The sequence below is a fragment of the Gymnoscopelus braueri genome, assembly GCF_963280865.1.
Source record: "Gymnoscopelus braueri genome assembly, chromosome: 23".
Taxonomy (NCBI): Eukaryota; Metazoa; Chordata; class Actinopteri; order Myctophiformes; family Myctophidae; genus Gymnoscopelus; species Gymnoscopelus braueri.
The window spans coordinates 31,513,969-31,535,742 of NC_137625.1; the positions used below are offsets into that span (position 1 = coordinate 31,513,969).

Here is a 21,774-nt window from a genome sequence, read left to right on the forward strand (position 1 = left end):
ATGTATACACCCATGAGCTCCACACGGAGAAAAACTGTATTAACATGTGCTGTACCCACTGAACTAAGGACTACGCCATAAATAGCAGATTTGAAGAGAATATATCCGTTAAACACACACGAATAAAATATAAAAGCCATTGAATTAAATAGATATAGATATAGTGCCACTGAACCACCACCACAGAAATAAACAAACAATTTGTCAATTCAAATGAGCTATTTGCATGAGATAAAATATGTTTAGAGAGAGAGAGAGAGGCCCATTTTCCCGTCTCGTTTTATCAATTAAGACGTTGAAATTAAACTAATGTTTAGCTCAGCATCATGCTATCTAACTTTATTTGCTTAATATTTTGCTTAATATAAATGTCACATCTTGTACTGTAAGCAACAGACAGGATCTTTCTCTGTCTTTCTAGGAAAAACAGTGCCTAAAAACCCCAAAACAACAATTTTGCAATTCAAATGAGCTATTGGCATGAGAAAACATACGTTTACATTTTCCAAAGCAGGTGTCAAAACATAATACAAAAGTGTAAAGTAAAGTATGTACAGTTTGGAGAGGATACAGTAACTAGTAACTAATATATTCTTGCTGTCTGCTGTGGGCTGTAGGCAGCTGTAGGCAGTAGACCGCTGCTGCCCCTAGTGGCACAGAGTGGAAATAACACATGCCCTGCGTGACACGCATGAGAGGCTAGAAAAAAAACGACAAAGTCAATAGGCACTGACTGTACATCTTTATCACATGACTTCAGATATAAATGTGTACCTGTTTTTGTGAGTTTTGGACAAAATGTGTGGGAGTTGGAGCAAAAAGTCTGTTTTGAAGAAAACACAACATGGTGGACAATCTAGTCTGGCATAAAGGACCAATGGGTCCTTTTTTATTGTACGACCTACGGTTCAAGAGTTATTGGTAGCGGCAACATGAGGCCAATTTGAGAAATGTGGTGTGGAGTTTCTTCCTTGGCCTACTGGAAGTTTCACAGTAATTGAATGCTGTGTTCAAGATTTGTGGCATTGTGTGCAATAACAGGCCCCTCTTGCTAACTTTGAAAGCCAGACATAGCCAATCGAAATGGAATCTGAAACATCTGACATAGAAGTTGTGATCAAGTGATCACACAGATCATGTGTAAGATGTGTGTGAGTGTTGGAAAAAAAATCAGTGTTGTTGCAAAAAGTGTGTTTTGAAGAAAACAGCAGCAAATTGTGCCAGACGGAAATGGACGTGGTCTATATGGGGAGTTACACTGGACGGACGTACGGACAGACGAACAGTTAGCAAAAGAAAAGGCCAGAAGGTACTATGTGGAGTGGCTGAAAAACCTAAATAAATACATCACAAATATAAACTAGTCAACAATCACTACTGTGTAACTGGCAGAGACCAGCCATGCATGTGTATCTGCACAGGCAGAGGCAGCCATATATAGGCTCATGTTTAGTAGCTTTACTTTGTCAAGGCAATTTGAAAATGTGTAATATTATCCATTTAAGAAAACTCTAAAAGACATATGTATAGTCTTTTGGGTTAACACTTCACCCTGAAGGGGTGGGTCTGGGAGAAGCCTACTTAAGTCTGTCCTAGCCATTACTTCCACTGAGTCAGCTTGTATGTCCCATTGATGGCGTGTACGTTGGCTCCACTGTATTAATACTTTTAACACTTGCATGACTAAGCCATCAATATGACCGATTTTGAGAATTTAAAGTGGATTATCTTCTCTCATGAAGCTCTGAGAAAGTTCCCCTTTCATGACTTTTCCTAAATATTTGTTTCAAATCATCTCCGTTTTTTTTCTTCTTCTGAAACGTATTATAAATATGAAATATATACCATATATACCATCCCAGCCGTTATATTTCGGCTAAATTGACCGTTCTCCCCCTCTCTCCCCCAGGCAAGAGCAGTCGACACCTCCAGACCCCCCGCAGAGCGGCCCGTAGACGAGCATACGCAGCGAGTCTATGCGAGTCTATGTTGCCATGTCTGCTTATTATAAGCGACTTTGGGCTTGTTTTTCACGTCTTTCTATTATTATTATTATAATTATATATATATAATTACATTATAATGGTAATAATAATATAGCTGCCCACGTGTTTTGTGCACAGTTTGCACACTGGGTTGTTTACAAGTTACTATAGTTCGCTTGCTGCTACTAAATTTAAAGCAGCATTACATGACGGTCATATTATGACAGTCATGACGAAACTTCAACCTGTTTTTCCCACTTTCTCCATTTACAGCCCGTACATCTACATAAACGTTCGGATTTCAAATATAACGTTTTTATTCCGTGGCCACGGATGTTACAATTTACTTCGGGTGGGTATAAGTACCCGTAACTTCTGTATTGTTCAATAAAAAGCATTTTAATCCGATTGGCGGTCATTTTCTCATAGTTATAGTGTATCAGAGTGCAATTACACCTCCCAACCGATAGGGTCACGTAGTTGAAAGCATGGAGAAAATACGGAGAAAATGGCCACCGATCAGATTAAAATGTTTTTTATTGGACAATACGGAAAATATGGGTACTTATGGGTTACCCGAATAGAATTGTAACATCCCTGGCCATGAGGTAAGCACTTTATATTTGAAATCTGAACGTTTGTGTAGATGTACGGGCTGTAAATGGATAAAGTGCAAACACCAGGTGTAAGTTTATCGCTACATGCTAAGAAGCTAACGTAAGTTCGTCAGCATTAGTTTGGGCACTTTGGGGTCGGATTAGTGTTTTTGTTGGAACATTAAGCCGACACGCAACACCACGTTTAATGTTACGTTGTAAACAACCACCACCAAACCTTTTGTTAACTTATAACTCGATCTCTTTGTGGTGAACGCTTGTGTCTCTTCAAGTTGTTGTTTTTTTCCCACATTGCTTGCCTTCGGATAAAATCAAGCATTGTGTTTTGTTCTCCACATCGATGTAGCGAAAATGTGTCCATATCACCTCTTCTCTTTCTCCCGAGCCCCGTGCAAAGCATTTTATCGTTTTATTTTGTAAAGTTTCGCTCTGAAATCTGAATCCTCCTGCCATTCATTTGACGGTGGTGTGACTCTGTGTGTGTGTGTGTGTGCGTGCGCGGCTGCAACTTTAAAAGGGGGTGTGTGTGAGTGAGGAACAGCATGCCCTGCGCTGCGCATCAAAGGAGACAGGGAGTGACAAAATCATATAATAAATATATGATATAATATTTCGTCTCTTTGTTCGTGAACTAAAATGACCATAGATTTTAGTTTATTAGTAAACAAAATTGCATAATGATTTAGTCCCAGTTATTGTTTATTCATATGGGTGGTGGACAAATCAAATCATGATGACATATAGGAGACAGATAGAAATACACACTAGCCTACTGCTTCATGTCTCACTGTTTTCTATGCAGTAACACTTTCATAGACCTGCCTGCTTATTTCTCTCTCAAAATTTGGCAACCCATTTTCAACTCTCAGCTTTTTAGAAGACAATGGAACCCCCCACTGTTTGGGGGAGAAAGTGTGAACTAGTCTGGAGCACAGAGGGGAGACAGTGGCCAATAGGATAGCCTGATTTGGGGATCAAAATGATCGTTTTTCAGGCATGGTGGAGGATAATGAAACCTCAGTCATGCGAGTGTTAAACACTCTCATACTTTGGAAACTGAATTATTGTCTGTCTCATTATTGTGGCATGAGTGCCCCATCCAGATTCCTCTTGCACAACCTCGTATTTCACTGTGTTGTAATGTTACACGCACCAATATGATTGCATGATGCTGCAGTCTAATGAACACTTAAGCTCCATTAATGATGATTATGGGTCCTGATGCCAAAGTCATTACCCACACAGTATTTAGTGTTTTTTTTTTTTCCTGTCCTTGCTTATGTCACAATCTGGAGTACTATAGTACCTAATAATGAATAATGTGTACCAACCTGCAGATGAGACCAATAATGAACAGAAGGATGGCAATGAGGTCATATATGTTCCAGACATCCTGCATGTAGAGCTTCATCCTCTGGCGTGAAGTCATGTCATAAATGATGAATGCCTGAAAGTTCATAAACACATCAATCAAAATGAATCAAGCTGATAGACAATCAGCTGAATTTGTCACATGCACAGGCAGCCTATAATTTATGTTTCACCCATCAGGGGCCCCCAACTGACCATCAGTCACTGACTCGCAGAACCCCCCAGATGTTCGTATGCACACCTGCATTAGTGTGTGCAGAACTGTTCCCTAAAGCAGCTTTCAGAGCAAATTCGTAAGAACTAGATTTTCAGTCAGCTACGTGGACGGTCACTGAGTTATTGTGTCCAATTTGGATGTAGCAGATCCGAATGTTACGTTTGTGACCGCGGTCCACGGTCCGCCAGGGTCGGTCCACCCACCCTCTAAGTCAACAGGCTGCCTTACATTACAGCTGTGGCAACGTTGCAGCCAGTGAAATTATTGGACTTATATCCCGCAGGCCACAAACACCGCACAACCTGCACCGTCCCCATCCCGGGAAGCCTGTCCATGATGTACGGAGAGCCTTTAAAGGGCCGAATATCCACAAGGCTTCAGGCCCGGACAATATACCAGGCCGTGTCCTCAAGGCCTGTGCGGACCAGCTAGCAGAAGTTTACACAGACATCTTTAACCTCTCCCTTTTCCAAGGAGTGGTCCTTGCCAGCTTCAAGATGTCTACCTTTGTCCCGGTCCCAAAGCAGTCCAAGGTGGCAGACCTGTCGCTCTAACCTCCATTGCATGTAAATGCTTTGAAAAGTTAGTGGAATTTTGGTTCTGAGTGCCACAACCAAAATTAATTGTAAAGTGCTTAGGAGCCGAGATACAGCCTTTTTCAGTAAAAAGTTAAACAAGAAGTGAATGGAGCAGCAAATCTTCAAATCATCATATCTTGGGTTCTGAACATGTTTCAAAAAAAAAAAAAAAAAACAATATATATATATATATATATATATATATATATATATATATATATATATATATATACATATTATTTTTTTTTGTATGTATTTTTGGTAACACAGGGCAAAGTTACGTAATATGCCTTTAATGACACAATTCATTACAATACATTACATTACAATCATTTAGCCGACGCTTTTATCCAAAAGGGAGTCCAGGAGGTTGTTCTGGTGGAGGTACGAGGACAGTTGGTTGAAGACAACACGTTCAAGAGTTTTAGATAGGAAGGATAGAAGGGAAACCGAAACCAATTCAAACATCATTCCACTGCTGTACTTTATGTATGTATTTATTGGATGAGTGGGAAGTGTGTGATAACACAGGAAATGCTCACCTCATAGATCTCCTCACAGAAGAAGGTGAACACCCAGAAGTACAGCACGTATTCACTGATGGACGGCCCACTAGGGGGCGGTGGCTTAAAATCCACCAGCAGCACGTAGGCAAACAGGAAGAGGAAGGGGAAGTACATCACTGCATTGCCCGAGAAGGAAGTGACGGGAGCACTCCAGAACTGATGCCATCTTGATACAAAGGAAGGCTTGGGAACCTTGTTAAGATTAGCTTCTGGTTCCCTGCAAGGTGGAGCATCATCATAAACCCACTCAACTTAGTCTTAAACAAAGTGAATTAATGTATAGTTTTAGTAACAAGTATAATATGCATATGGGACAACAAGTGTGTTATTGTGTTAAACATGTAGGGCTGGGTGCTAACCTGTAGGAGATGAGGTTGGTGCAGCAGAGTGGAGGGCAGAAAAGGGTGAGAAGGACTTTCCACACTGCTGTGTCCTTCTCCATGTCACCCCACCAAGTCTTAGACAGCAGAGACTGAGAAGCAGAACGGTCTGTTTTAGCTGTTTCTGTAGGGTCATGAGTTCATGGTTCCCCCCCCCCGCCCCACACACACACACACAACACACGCACCCACGCGTGCACGCACGCACACACATTTGGGGGTAACCAAAGATCAGGGGCGTGAGGATGTGTCTGTTTCTAGCCGTTTCTGTGGGTTCATGCACTGTTTCCCACTTAGGGGCGCCTAAGGGGCGCGCGAGCGTGCGAGAGAGTGTGTGTGTGAGTGTGTGTGTGTGTGTGTGTGTGCGTGCGTGCGTGCGTGCGTGCGTGCGTGCGTGCGTGCGTGCGTTAGTTAAAGTTATTAGAGTGGCTGAAACCTTGACCAAGATTGTTGAGGATACCAGCTGAACCAGCCAGACAGAGATGGACCAACCTCTAATCCATCATGGTTGAAGAAGAGGTGTGATTCAACAGCTATGCCCATCTGGAAGCAGTTTGTGTTCCATACTGGAGACACTCTCTTGAGCAGCTCAAAGGAGTGACTCTCATTGCTCTGGTAACATGAGCCCAACATACCTAGAGGTTAGGAAGACGGCACCCAGGAAAATCATAAGAAAGAAATACGATGTAGGTATTGGAAATAATTAGAATGACAATATAGGAAATAATTAGAATGACAATATATTAATATTTATATATGAAACATATATTTCCATTCCATGTTCCAATGTTTCCGATGCCATAGGAGCCACAACCTAAAAACTTCAGTTTGATGATTTATTCAAGGTCTCACCATGTGCCCTGCCCTCAAACTTCTGTGCCAGCTCTTTCATGGAAAGTTTGGTGTCCGTCTGAATTTCCAACTTTGACATCTCTCTAAGCATCTTACAGGCACTCAGAGCATTCAGCACTGAGTCCTTTGCCTGGGAGACAGACAGAGGGACAGAGGGCTCATTACAGACTCCCTACTCTACAATAATAATAATTGAAAATAAATCCTTCAGCCCTCTCTGAGCATCAGGTGTTTTACCTCCTTCTCCCAGAAGAAGATAGCGCTGTCACTGTAGTTCTGTAGGACAGCCCAGATAAAGAGATGAGTCCAGGGGGATTCACAGGGCTGGTTCTTGTATGAACGTCCTTTCAGCAGCTTTCTGACAGGCTGAGGAGAGAAGAACAGAACTATGAAGAGGAAATGGGAGATGAGCATTAAAGGCCCAATCTGGGATTGTTTTGAACATATATATTATGCTTATATTCGTAAAGAGTTTGATTTGTGGTTGGAAAAAATACGCTATTTGCAAAAATCAAACCCCATCATGAATCAAAATATAATGTATGTTTTACTTTAATGTTTACAAACATTAAACAGAATACAGAAAACACAGCTTACAAATCATTTATATGTTATTCATTTAGTGTTATTAATTAGGCCTGAGTCAATAAAACATTTCTCCAGGGCTATTTGTTTACATTTATATTACTGATCAGGCCTTCATTGACTTGTGTTAAACTGAAGAAAGCAGTTATTTTATTTTATTTGATAAAACAAACTGTAACAGATCATTATAATATTAAAGCATAGTAGAGGCTGGCTACTAACTATTAAACTGCTATTAACCCAATAAACCCTATTACTGGAGTCCCGCAGGGGTCATTACTACGGACCCCTAATAATTTCCCTCTACACTAAATATCTTCACCGAAAATAGCCGATCTACCAGCTCACAACACGTCACAACACTGCACGTTGAGAGCATGTAGATCTGCTATTTTCACCAAGTGTTCAATCCCAGAACAGGTACACTAGGGTTCATGTTTAAAGAGAGGATGAAATAACATAACAGTATTATATATTCAGAAGAATACCTCCAGAGCCTTCTTGCCAGAGGTGAAGTCTTCTAGACCCAGAACAGTGAAGTAGAAAGGCTTCAAAGGCTTCACATCAATCATGAACTTCTTCAAGACACCTGACACCTGGAGAGACAGAGAAGGCAAAGAAGAGGAAATAAGACAATCCTGTCTCAGAGAACACATTTCCTTTCAAATCAAGTGGCTTTACTATTGCTTTCTTTCTTTTCTCTTCAGAAAAAAAATATTAATACAGTTTAATAATGTTCAACAGAATCATCAAGATTATATTATTCACCAACAAATTACACATTACCTTTATATTACAATAAATAAGTAGATTGTTCCCTCCACCAACCATATAACATTAAGTAGTGAGTGAAGGTCATCTCCTCAGAACCACTGATCAAGGATTATAATATAGATTTGTCTAAACCTAAACCCACCTCAAACAGGCTGATCTCTTTCAGGGAGTCAAGGTCTGAGGTTCCCAGTCGCTCCTTCAGGCGCTCCAGTAGCAGCTTGTAGACCAGTCTGCATCCCACTGTGCTGTAGAGTTCCTCCAGGATGCCATAAGTCAGGTATTCCTCGATGTCGATCTTCTTCTGAAAGAACAGACGTACTAACTGTGTCTTGTCATTGATCAGTGCGAGCATCATGCAGTCCTTCAGAACTTGATCCTGTTGCACACAGTGGAGGTAAAACAGGGACAGGTTATCTTAACTGTTTTTAAGCTGTAGACCAGAAAACGAAAAAGGGAAAATAATATGTAGACAATAATGATATTTCTGTGTAATTCCTTATCCCAAAATAAATGCACAAAATATCTGTATATATGTGTGTGCGTGTGCATGTGCGTGTGCGTGTGCGTGTGCGTGTGCGTGTGAGTTTGAGTGTCTGTGTTTCATAGATCTGAGGATAGGAGGCGGTTGTCCAGAACCACCAATCTGACCTATATGCCCAATTGCCCATATATAGGCATATATGGAGATCCAGGTGTCTAACCGGCAATCTGACATCAGGGATTTCCACAATATATAGGCATAAAAGGGACAGACAGATACAGAGATCTCCATATATAAGCATAAAAGGGACAAAGACTGATAGACAGACAGACAGACAGACAGACAGACAGACAGACAGACAGACAGACAGACAGACAGACAGACAGACAGACAGGTACAATGGGATTCTCAACTTGCATCATTTGTGTTGCTGGTCTAGTGTTAATACCCCAATCCAATCCAATCCACTTTATTTATAGAGCACATTTAAAACAACAGTGTTGAACCAAAGTGCTGTACACTCAGTAACAAAATACAAAAATAAACGAGCAAAAAACAACACACAATAAAACAGGACAACATTTGACACAATGCCTGGAGGAAAACAGCAGCTTCTCAATTTGAATTTTCAAACGCCAAGGAGAACAAGTGCGTTTTCAAACGTGATTTAAACACAGGCAGGGTTTGAGACGCTCTAACATGGGGTGGAAGCTCGTTCCACTATAGACCGCCGAAGTCTGACGTCATTTACACATCCTTTGTTTGTCTACCTGGTTTGCAGTTTTCCACCCCCGTTCTGAATCCCATAGACGTATTGAATATCGCGTCAAATAAGAACAGTGTTCCAAAAATAAACACATGACCCCGGCGGGTTGACTCTTATGGATATGAAGCATCAACTGACGGTGAGAAAACGCTAATGTTACTTCCGCCGAATTAGTTACATTTTCGCCAGAAACAGACTGTATCAAATATAAGTGACTGACTATCATAAACGATACAGAACCTCCTCCCTGACAATAACGCCGACACGCGGTGTTTATTTTTGGACCACAATTCTTATATGAGACGATTCTAAGATGACCCAATGTTATTCTCCATAGAGAAATTACTTCCGCAAACCTGGGGATGAACGAGTGACGTCAGGACTTCGGTGCTCTATGTGGGCGCTATGAAGGAAAATGATCTATCTCCCCGGGTTCTCAACTTTGTTGCTGGGACCTTAAGGAGTGACTGGTCAGTAGACCTCAAGACCCTTGTAGCGTTATTGGGAGGTAGAAGCTCCGATATGTACAATGGTGCCAGCCCATTTAAAGACTTAAAGACAAACATTAAAGTCTTAAACTGAATCCTGCAACGAACAGGGAGCCAGAAGGCACGAATTGGGGAGATGTGATCATATTTTCATGCCTCTGTTAAGAGGTGAGCGGCCGCGTTTTGGACTAACTGTAGTCGTGACAAGCAGGCTTGGCTAATGCCAACATAAAGTGCATTACAGTAGTCGAGTCGGGTTGAGATAAAAGCATGGATAAGACGTTCAAAATCAGAAAGGGTTACAGCAGACTTGACTTTGGCTAAGAGCCTCAGCTGATAAAAGCTGGATTTAACAACAGAGTTAATCTGTTGTCAAACTTAAAATCACTGTCCAATTTGACACCAAGGTTAGTGACCACCGGTTTTAGAAATGGCTGCAGGGGGCCCAGATCCAGAGAGGAGGTGTCGCAGGCAGTGCTAGGTCTGAACACCATGACCTCTGTTTTACTTTTGTTAAAGTTGAGGAAGTTTACGGCCATTCATGTTTTTATGTCCTTCAGACAGTCCAGCAGGTAGATCTGCGAGTCATCTGCATAGAAATGGTAGGGAATACCATGCTTTTTAAAAATCAAACCCAGAGGGAGGAGGTACAGGGAGAAAAGGATGGGGCCAATAATTGAGCCCTGCGGGACTCCATATGGGAGAGGGGCAGAGGACGATGTGGAGTCACCTAGGGCTGCAGAGAACGATCTGTTTGACAGATATAGTCAGGTTGCTTAGTACCAGATTTGAGGAAAATGTGGACACAGCTGACAAAAGTGCCACATTTTTTCTATATGCTCTCCATCACCATAAGTTTAATTTTGGACGGGGAGCCACGTCATCAAGATGGCAGAAGGCGGCCATCTTGGATTTCAAATATGGCCACCATGTAATATCTATAAGTGCCAATATCTCGGTTTCCAAGCCACTTAGAAGGTCAATCTTGGTGTCAAAATATATGTTTTTGGGGTCAAGGAATTCAATGGGAATATCAACAAGTGACTATTTCTGCCATGATTTGGACATTTGGTTCATGCTGGCAATATATCTGATACAAGCGGTGCGTCATAATCACCCGTTGCTGAGCTTCGTGAAAATGATAAACACACAAAATGAGAAACACATGGCGTGGCTTCGATGTGGATCTCTGCCGTCATGGTGATGATGTCATATTGATGACATCACTCTTGCCCAATTATGGAGGGGGCGGCATCCTGCACACATCGGTGTTGCTAGGCATGCATGGCAACCGATTATGTTGTGAGTGAGGTCAGACCAAAGCTCTGCTCAGATATATGAGGTGTGAAGTTACTTTAGACTTCCACTTCTAGACCAGAAGATGGTGAGTCCACATGTGTTGTGAGAGAAAGGAATACAGAACTTTGGTAGACAAAGAATACAGGGAGATAGAGAGGGCACATTTTCCAGCCTCAACACAACTCTGTTCCCATCACAGTGCTGCATGTACAGCAGCAGCGCTGACCATGAACCGCCACTCCTGGGAGGAGTGTGGTCCCAATCCTCCCAGACTAAGCTCTCCTGTTCTGAGTGTACCTTCACGTCTCATCCGAGCCACGACGACCTTTCGCCGCAGGCTGAAAACCCACCTCTTCAGGAAACACTACCCTTCCTCTCTGCCTGACCTACTTGTTGTTAACTAGTTGTACGAACGCTTGTTTTCTATTGTTGTATTGTTTATTGGATCTTGTTTAGTCGATACACTTAATTGTTTTAGATCATGCTCATTTTATTTAGCTATTTTGTCTCATCTGTTTAAGGAAATAGGTAGCTGATATATTGCACTTTTACCTTAGCGCTATGTATACTCTTGGTTGCTTGTTTTTGCAGAAAATGCACTAAAGACTTCTGGTGATTAGCGCGCGTGCGTGCGTGCGTGTTAAGCATGAGTACAAGGTTCTTTGTAATGTTTGTTAAATGGGTTACAGAATGTATAACATAATGTAGTGGGGCTATTAGTCATTTCAAATCTACAGTAGTAATATGTCTGTACCACTAGGTGTAGGTATTCGCATACAGTGATTATACCTGAATATGTGTGACTTCAACATTCAGGCACTGTATGCAGTAGTGGAAAAAGTAAAAAAAAAATGTTACTTAAGTAAAAGTATCAATACTGCATTGTAGAAATACTCTGCTACAAGTAAAAGTCCTGAATTCTAAATTTACTTGAGTAAAAGTACAAAAGTATTGGTATCAAAATGTACTTAAAGTACCAAAAGTAGAAAGTACTCATTATGAAGAATGTCCCGTTTCAAAAGGTTTCAAATGTATAAAATGTCTAAAAATCTTTTGAAAATAGCAGATCTGCAAGCTCAAATTGCGTTGCATCGCAACGCATTGTGAGCTTGTAGATCTGCTGTTTTCAAATGGCCAAAATGTATATAGGGCTGAAGTTGTATGAATGTTTTGTAATAATAATCAAAGTCTACAAAGTAACTAGTTTTCAAATAATTGTGGTGGAGTAAAAGTACAATATTTGCCTCTGAGATGTAGTGGAGTAGAAGTAAAAGTACAGAAAATTGGAAATGCTCCAGTAAAGTACCTGAAAATGGTACTTAAGTACAGTACTTGAGTCAATGTACTTAGTTACTTTACACCACTGCAGATATGTTGTGATGTTGTTTCTCACCGTCCAGTTGATGTTGATGGCATCATCATCCACTCTGTTCCATATCATTGCTAGAATCAGCTCCTTACCGTAAGGGAAGGTATTACCTGATGGACGGTGCTTGCTGGCTGAACACACACACACACACACACACACACACGCACACGCACACGCACACGCACACGCACACGCACACACACACGCACACGCACACGCACACACGCACACACACACACACGTTAAATCAACATCATAATTAGTGCAGGAACCAAAAGCCCAAAAGTTGACTATACCCCTTTCCCGGGGTAGAAAAACGTGGCATTGTTTCATCATATCTTTAAAGGAGAAATCCGGACATTTAAAGTGTTATCTTTGATGTGTCGCTTATCACTCACCATCCTTGAAAGGGACGTTGAGTTATTTCAGAGAGTCCCGTGTCGTCATTTTTTCGACCCCCTCCGTTGGCATAATGGGAGCGCGTGCCTAAGTGAAATTCGTCTATTATAACCGATGCAAAGTAATTTTTTTCTCTACTACTACTCATTGTAGAGTCTCATGATACTCAAACATGCACTGAAAGTTCCTGAGAGGCTAATGCTAATGCCGAACGAGCTAACGCTGGTTGCTTGTTTCTCTCCCAGAACCTGGCAACTCGGTGTTGCCAGGGAGAGAGTGCATGTTTGAGTATCATGAGACTCTACAATGAGTAGTAGTAGAGAAAAAAATAACTTTGCATCGGTTATAATAGACAAATTTCACTTAGGCACGCGCTCCCATAATGCCAACGGAGGGGGTCGAAAAAATGACGACACGGGACTTAGTCCGTGAGCCAGGACCCCAAGAATGGGGTCATCATTACCATCTGGGGGGAATAATTCTCATAGTGATTTTTGGGTAGGTATACACCCCTAGAGCTAGGAAAAATGTGATAGCCTTGCATCGGTGGTAGCTATCTGTGTGTTATCACTCCTTTTATAACCACAAGCCAAAACACAGTTTTCAAAATCCGAATGAAGCATTCTACTTCAAACTGATGGTTCTCTCTTATTATTGACCCTCTCTCTCTGAAAAATGGTTGGGATAAAGCTCAGACTATATATTGTCCAGAAAGGTTGTTAAAATTTGCATATCTAGAATATTTTTCTATTACAGGCAGTGACAACATAGTGACTATATGTGACATAAGATGTACTTTGGTTTTAATGAAAGATGGAACACAAAGGGTTCCTTTGTAAATTACCTATAGATTTAAAACCATGTTAGATTCTAAGGAAATGTATTATGAAATTCAATAAACAGAATATAGTGCAATGGGTAAGAAAATATCCAAAATGGCCACTAAACACACGCCTGGCAATTTTTTACTTTTAATCCGCTTGTCTTAGAATACCTCTGTTTAATACCTATTTTTTAGGGTTTTCATATGTAGAATCCATTCCTGATGTTATTTTTTTAATATCAGGTCAATCATGTCAAAGGTCAGGTCAAGGTTAAAATTTACCTCTGGGAGAACAACAAATGGAAACAACTTGATGAACATTCATGGTTCACTATTCATGATTTTGTTTTGTGAAAAGTGTCATTAACATGTCACAATAACTGGTATTCATAATAACATGAATGTAAAATGATATAATCTAATGTCAAATATGTATCTTTTGCAACTACATCTGTATTCTCCAACCCACATCCTGTTCTACCTCATCCTTACAAGTATCCTCCTTATTAACATCACTCCTCATCTGTAGCTTGAACATATCATCAGTAACCATCTTCACCAGAGCAGTTACAGTACATCAGTGATGTACTTCTCACTCTCTGTGCCCTAAATTGATATTGCACCATGTCACATAGCTCTGACGGTGGGGTCACCCTTAGCAATGACAGGAACAAGAATATCCTAGATCTCCTATCCAAATTTTGTGACATCAAACGACTTGTCAGGTGGGGCTTGGTGGTCTGCCACTTTCCACAACATCACTTGTAAATAAATGAGCCCACATGTGGTGCAACAGGTTGGTCGGTGTTGGAGGAAGGGCCATTGACTTGTGGCACCCACCTCACCCAGCACATCAGGGTAGCCTGGGAAGTTCCCTGCCAGCAAAGTGTAGTGTGCTCTGATCTTGCCTTTGTCATACATATAAGACTGTCCCATCCCAATGCTCCATCTATACTTTACACTGTAGGTCCACCTGATACACCCCAATACACAGCATACAACAGGACAAGAAGAACATCAGTGTAATCACTGAGCATGTGTATCACACCCTTTCCAGAGATGGCTGCATCAGGGATATAGGAACTCACGGTGATGTCTGCCTCATCATGACTAAATGCAGTATCTATCGTCAGCACTGAAGGTGTACAACATGCTCAACGGCTTCTGCTTAATGTTCTTACTCTTCATGATGACATCTCATGTGGGTAAAGGACATTACTATTCACAACAGCATGGGGGCAAATTAGCCAAGGATGGGATTGAAGAGATGATCTTTCTGTGTGTGAGGAATCCTACACCCCAATATTTTATGACCAAGACACACCAGTGCTTCAACTCTCCCTCTGTTTCTGCACATTTTGGGGAAGGCTTCAGTCCACTCCACTCACATGCATCATGACAGCATCTTTCCTGATCGTTATGGCAGTCTGCTCCCCAGACTGGTCAGCAGAGACAGTGATCCAGAATCCATCATGGTGCCGACAGACAAGGTCTAGCTTAGCCTCTATGCTATGGCATGGAGCACATGCATCTTCAGCAGGCACTGGGTTAGATATCAAGCACACTGCACATGGCCAGCATGGAAGAAGTGCTTCAGTCATGTGCTTCATGAGAGAAAAGGTGAAGTTAATGTCAATGTGTCTCCCTGCGCATTCAAACTGGTGGATGTGAAGTGTAGGAAGAAGTTGTCTACCCACTGTCAGCCAGTAGGATGGAGATGTGCAGTGTCCAGGTAGGCTACTGCTGTATCTGTTCAAATGTCTTTGGCCAAGTTGATAGAAACCACTTCAGAGTGCTGCTGATACACTCAGGACTGACCACTGAACTTGCCTGTCATGTTCTGCAACCACATGCATTTCCACTTCCAGTGCTGAACCTTGCATCAGTTTTGCAATGCAGCTGAAGAATGACTGTATAACATGCATCCCACCGGGATGCACAATTACATTATAGAGCTTATATACCTGCAAGGTGTCAACAAACGGCTCCATGTCAATTGTGAGGTGAATAGGGCCTGCTGTACATGTCAACCAGTGACCATATCTGCTGCCTTCTTGGACACCTGGTTGGACGATAAGGTGCGAGAGAGACCTTGACCTGACCTTTAGCACATAGGCCAAAGACTGACCAGCAAGTCAAAATATAACATTAGAAATAGATTATACACCTATGAATGCCCCCCCCCCCCCCAGGTCCCCATATGAATCACGTTCACGAAGTTCACAGATTCCCTCACACAACTGCAATATTTTGTTGTTTTTAACATAATTTAGTACAATGGAACATCACCATGGGATGGACACCATCTTTGATTTGGCAATAAAAAATTAACTGATGGTAATTTCACTGACTCAGCCATATTTCTTGAACCCTAAGACCTAGTTTTAGACACCAAAACCACCTTTCTAGGTTGAACAGTATCATAAAGCCATTTAAGCTCCTGGCAGTCATATTGGACGCCATCTTGAAAATGATGGCTTTACGAGAAATATAATTTCCTAGATTTTTTTGTATGTTCTTAAGCATGCCTAGACGTACCAGAACCAATTAAAAAACCTTTTGTATATTTTTTTGGGGGGGGGTTAATAGTATGTTTTCATATATTGACCCATGTAATTTTCGCCTAGTGTTATAACATTGGTGCAAGGCTATCACATATTTTCTAACTCTAGACATGCATACCTTGACAAAAATCACTATGAGCATTATTCCCCTCAGATGGTAATGACCAACCCCCCTGGCTCACGGACTAACTCTCTGAAATAACTCAACGTCCCTTTCAAGGATGGTGAGTGATAAGCGACACATCAAAGATAACACTTAAAATGTCCGGATTTCTCCTTTAAGAGGTCCTAAGTTTTCCTTTCCCTTCAAAAGTCATGAAATTCATCCACAAAGTGACAAAAAAAAAAGCCTAACCTGAAAGAGGGAGTTCCAAGTCAATCCTTTCTCATTTTCTACCTGCTGGCAGTTTTGACATCATACAGATGCTCTACAGGTAACACCCTAAAGCAACCAAAATGCGAATATGTGGTTCTTTTGTGAATCAGCAGCCTTTTATATAAGGGGAAATAGCAAAAGGTGGAATTTTCCGTGCAATAATCACATGTAATGCTGGTCCTACTCTTCTATCAGGGGTAGAACTAAAGGTGACATGTTTTTTGTTTTACCCCGGGGAGAGGTATCTAAAAAACGAAGGCCCTTTTTGAGTGTTTGTTTCTGCACTAAATGTGCTGTAACCCACAGTGTTTTCACCTCCCAGAAGTAATGACTGTTAAATATAATATTAATTATTGTAATATATTGTACCTGGCATCAGGGCTTTGATCATGACTGTATCAAAGTCTTCTGGTCTCTCCTGCTCTTCATGGTAGAATGTTATCAGCTTCCTGTTCTGGTAGATGCTCTGAACCTGAGGGTTAAGGTCAAAGGTCACAACATGGGCAAATAAAAAAATGTCTGCAAATACACATCAACGGTAAACAGGAACTTGTAAGACTTTGTGATATTCTGATGGCATTTAGTTTAGTAATACATACATACATACACCCGCTTCACCCGACAAGCCACCAGCCTCCGCTCTCCCCAGTGAATTTCCAAATAATAATCTCCCTGTGATTGGCTACAGGTTCAGCCTCATCACTGTGAACCAATCACTGCTCTTACCTGTTCAACAAGTTGATCTGTCTGGCCTTCAGAAGGGAAGTGTTTCCTGATCAGTTCTGTCACTCTATCGACATCAACACCATCAGAGGCAGGTGAATGGTTCTCCAAGATCAGGTCACTCAAGAGTTCAGCCACACCTCCTGAACCTGCCAGCACCAACCAGGGTGTGGAGTTCTTCAAAGACACGCCCACCCTCTGATGAAGATATGAGAGAGAGAGAGAGAGAGAGAGAGAGAGAGAGAGAGAGAGAGAGAGAGAGAGAGAGAGAGAGAGTGAGACAGACAGACAGACAGACAGACAGACAGACAGAGAGAGAGAGAGAGACTGTCTTTTTTAGATTAGATTTTAGATTAGACCTTGTTGTACCATTTTGGTAAATAATAAAATTATGCTGTATTATCTATATTCATATGCATCAGTGGTGTAAAGTACATGTACTCAAGTACTGTACTTAATTACAATGTTTAGGTATTTTTACTTAACACTCGCATGACGGCAGTAAGAACTACCACACAGACGGACTTCTGATCAAATTGACCGCTTTTTCCTGCTATTTCATTGGCCACTCTCTCCCCTCTGTGCTCCAGACACTCTGACACGTTCTCCCCCGCACAGCAGGGGATGCCATTGCCTTTTAAATATCGAGTAACATTTCGATCCCACTCAAACCTCACATGTTGGCTATAGTGACTATGTTTCATTTGGGTTAGGCTACAGGCAGAAAAATAATATATAGGCTATAAATATAGGTTACTATCGTAATCCCGGTTATATGAAATAAGAAGCGAGAGGTCTCGCTATGGGAGAGCGCCCTCTAGCGCGAATACAGAAGCATTGTTTGATTTATGATATATCCAGGGGACAACATCCGTTCTACCTTTCAGAATAAGACTCTCTATTCTCGTCGCCACAACAAGAAGGGTGTCTTTTGCGAGACCCGTCACGTATGGACATGTTGACACAGGCACGTTGATCATGGCCCCGAAGCAGGCGCTCTGGGCTTCGGGGCCATGATCAGTGCGGGTTCCAGCGGTAAAATAAATGTTGTTCAAGTGGATAGACGGGTTTGCATGTTCTCCCCGTGTCTCCTAGGGTAGGTACCCTCACAAAAACATGCAGTAATCCTGGTCACTATACTGCCTCCCCCTGGCCAGCTGGGGCGCCTGCTGGAGGGGAAAGGAACTGGTTGGAATAACCATCCACGCACTACGTCCAACCAGGGAAACTCTCCCCTGTCAGGTGACAAGAAGGTCAGTTGGCTCTCATGCATTGAAGGAGGCATGAGCTCGGCCCTGGCCTCCCTAGGTTGGCAGAGGGAAGGTAGTGCCCAGGATTACATAGACAATTGGCACTGGGTGTAAAAAATAGGGTTACAAAATCGTGGGATAAAGATTTAGGAAGAAAAATATAAATAGTTATGTCAACCCAGTTACTGTAACAGGGTTGACAGGATAGTAACAGGGTTGACTTTGAAACGTTGAAAAAACTTTGGGTCATTTTATCGTCTACTCAGGCTTTTGTCAGCCCCCCAGACCGCTTTTAAGTTGCTTGATTCAGTATTTAGATATTTGATATACATTTCTTCAGACACACCCCCTTCCTATACAAACCCATTATAACTTCAAACTACATTTTTAACATGTTAGATTAATCAAAAACACCCGTCCTTGGTTCTGGTGACTCACCCTGCCCTCCTAATACGTGAGGGGGTCGTGTTCTTTCGATAACTTTTTTCATTTTTATTTTTTTTTAATTGGGAAAATGAAAAAAATAAAATGCAATAAAATAAATAAATAAAATAAATGAAAAAAGTAATCGAAAAAACACGGCCCCCTCGCGTATTAGGAGGGCAGGGTGAGTCACCAGAACCAAGGACGGGTGTTTTTGATGAATCTAACATGTTAAAATGAATATAAAATATCTAAATAGTGAATCAAGCAACTTAAAAACTGCCTGGGGGGCTCACAAAAGCCTGAGCAGATGATAAAATGACCCAAAGTTTTTTTGAAAGTGAAATATCCCTTTAACATACTGTAGGATAGTAACAGGGGTGACTTAACTTGTATTCTAATATAACTCAATAAATTAAATGGCACATGCAAAATCAATTAATATCCTATATGTAAAATAAAAGTGACCAATAATCCACAATTTGTTTTTGTAATATAATATATTGTGTTTTGATAACTTTCTTTAAAAATAAGGTCCTGTGGGGGTATCAATTGCAAACATGCAGGTTGATCTGTGAGAAGAAAGTAAAACTTGTCAATATTTTCACTTGACAAACACACTGAGTGTAACAGGGGGAATTCATTTCATATTGTATGACATTTGTTCTAAATATGTTTTTAAAACATTTCCAAAAAGTAATTTAAATGTTTTAACAGGGTTGACGAAATGCACATGCATGCTGACTAAAAGTGTGAACATATATAACAAATAAAATTGCCTGAGATGGCACGGCTCATGTTTCGGATCGTTTCTGAGGTACGGATCTACTTCATCCAAAAAAGGACTTAAAAACTTTTAAAATGGTATTCTAAAAATCAAACATTGAAAATGGAAAATGGCACGTTTTTGTAGAATGACTCATATGTGTATAAATATCTATGTGTATAGATATCTATGCGCTGGACGCTGCAAACCTGCGCCCAAGGAAGTCCCATTCACTTGCATTGAAGAGTGAATTATACGCATGCGCAAACTAATATTGCGAGTCAATATTTAAAGATTTTTGTGCACAAAGCATTAAGTTTAGGCACAGTAGAACGTTTTTTATCTACATTTTATGGTAGATTATACATTTCCCTCACTAGTCATTAACTATATAATATTTACCTCTTTGGTTTGATCATTTAAAATACATAGAATATATTTTAAAGTAAAATGTATTCAAGGAAGATCTAGGTTTAGGAGAGGTGGTGTGGTGCACTAGTGCCCCCTATTGACAGGCCGCCACATTAGGACACAGACAAGCTGGAGCTGTTAGCTAAATACCTGTAGCTATGATAATAATAAATAAGAAGGTATAATTCAAGTTATACTGTATACAATCATTGTAATGTAAATGATATTGGATGAATGAATATCGTAATAAGAAGCAGTGATTGTACCTCCAGCATGGATGGCTCTCCTGATATGAGCATGCAGAGGACAGGAATGTTAATGCTGTCTGTAAGAAAAATGAAACATTTTTTAAATCATAATTCCTCTGGAATGCACTCCCACCTCAGAAAAACCCCCTCCCTCCTCCCAAAACCACACTCAAAACCCACCTCTTCAAGATCTTTTTAATGTAGCACTTATCTTTTATTGTTTTTCCTCTTAATACAGTTGGTTCCTGACGACTTTGGGTACTTAGAAAAGCGCTATATAAATCTAAGCTATTATTATTATTATTATTATTATTATTATTATTATTATTATTATTATTATTACAATTATTATTATTATTATTATTATTAAATCATTATTATTATATTACTATTGAATCATGTAAAGTCTGTCCAAATATAGTTCGAACACAAACCAATGTCCACGCAAGCAATTAGAAAAGAAGTAGCGATCTTCATTTGCACAATAATCTCGCATGCAACAATCTCACAGTGCTTTTGGTATTCAAATACTTTTTACATGGGGAGTGAGAAAACAAAACAGGGGGAAAGGAAGCAATCCTGAACGGAACATGTATATTTGTATGTGCTTCACAATAAAAAATATTTGAAACAAAAAAACCTGGCAAAATCAATAAACAACACAACAACAGAAACACTTCAACCAGGTATGCTATACTATACCTGAGGCCAGAACAGTAGGCTCATCAAACTCAAACTAGTTGCAAAGTTACAGGTAAAGGGTATAAGAAAAATAAAAAGTACCCTACTGTTGTGTACACAATAAGGCAAATAAAACAAAAAAAAACAAGAAGAGCAACGGTAAAAGGAGGTAAAAACAAATAAAGTGTCCTCAGTGCTTCTTAAGCGTCTCACTGCATCTTGTCATAAAACAAATAAAATAATTATCAGTGCAATGCCAAACAAAAAAAGTGTCCATTTGGTCAGTGCAAAAATGTGAAAATGTTCACAGCGAAAAACAGCACAAGTTTATACCCCACCCTAGGAAAAAAATATTGTCATTCAAATGTTGGCCTACAAATAAATGTATTTTACACAAAAGTGTGCACCGAATGCCTTATTGCATCCCAATACTCTGTGAGTGTGCGGTCTCCGTTATTTTACTCCCGCTTCAGACGAGAGATTTTGATTTCCAGACGTCTCCATTTCCTCTTTGATGGTGGACGAGGCTCTCCCCGGTCTGCTGCAGCTGTTCTGACCTCCACCAGCCGTTGCTCATCTTTAAGGCGTCGCAGAAAGATCCAGAGTGATGGATGGCGCCTCTGCAGAGCTGAGTTCCATCTTCCGTGGAATCCTGAAACAATAAAAAAAAATATATATAAATAACCAAACCCTTTTTACACATACACACACGCACACGCACACACGCACACACACACACACACACACACACACACACACACACACACACTAAAGTTGAAAAC

At 40.8% G+C, this 21,774-nt stretch overlaps 1 pseudogene across 1 annotated transcript in view; it reads right to left on the reverse strand.

Annotated features, from left to right (window-relative positions):
* Window positions 1-18,193, reverse strand: part of LOC308079631 (transient receptor potential cation channel subfamily M member 5-like) — a 38,518-nt pseudogene extending 20,325 nt beyond the window's left edge. Inside the window, exons 1-11 of the transcript in view lie at window positions 18,094-18,193; window positions 17,217-17,362; window positions 16,860-16,962; window positions 12,353-12,459; window positions 8,068-8,301; window positions 7,640-7,747; window positions 6,804-6,932; window positions 6,567-6,696; window positions 6,207-6,349; window positions 5,311-5,806; window positions 3,934-4,049 (exon numbers count right to left, since the gene is read on the reverse strand). The product of the transcript in view is annotated as a transient receptor potential cation channel subfamily M member 5-like (transcript). The remainder of the gene's footprint in view (window positions 1-3,933; window positions 4,050-5,310; window positions 5,807-6,206; window positions 6,350-6,566; window positions 6,697-6,803; window positions 6,933-7,639; window positions 7,748-8,067; window positions 8,302-12,352; window positions 12,460-16,859; window positions 16,963-17,216; window positions 17,363-18,093) is intronic.
* Between the last annotated feature and the right edge of the window lie 3,581 nt (window positions 18,194-21,774).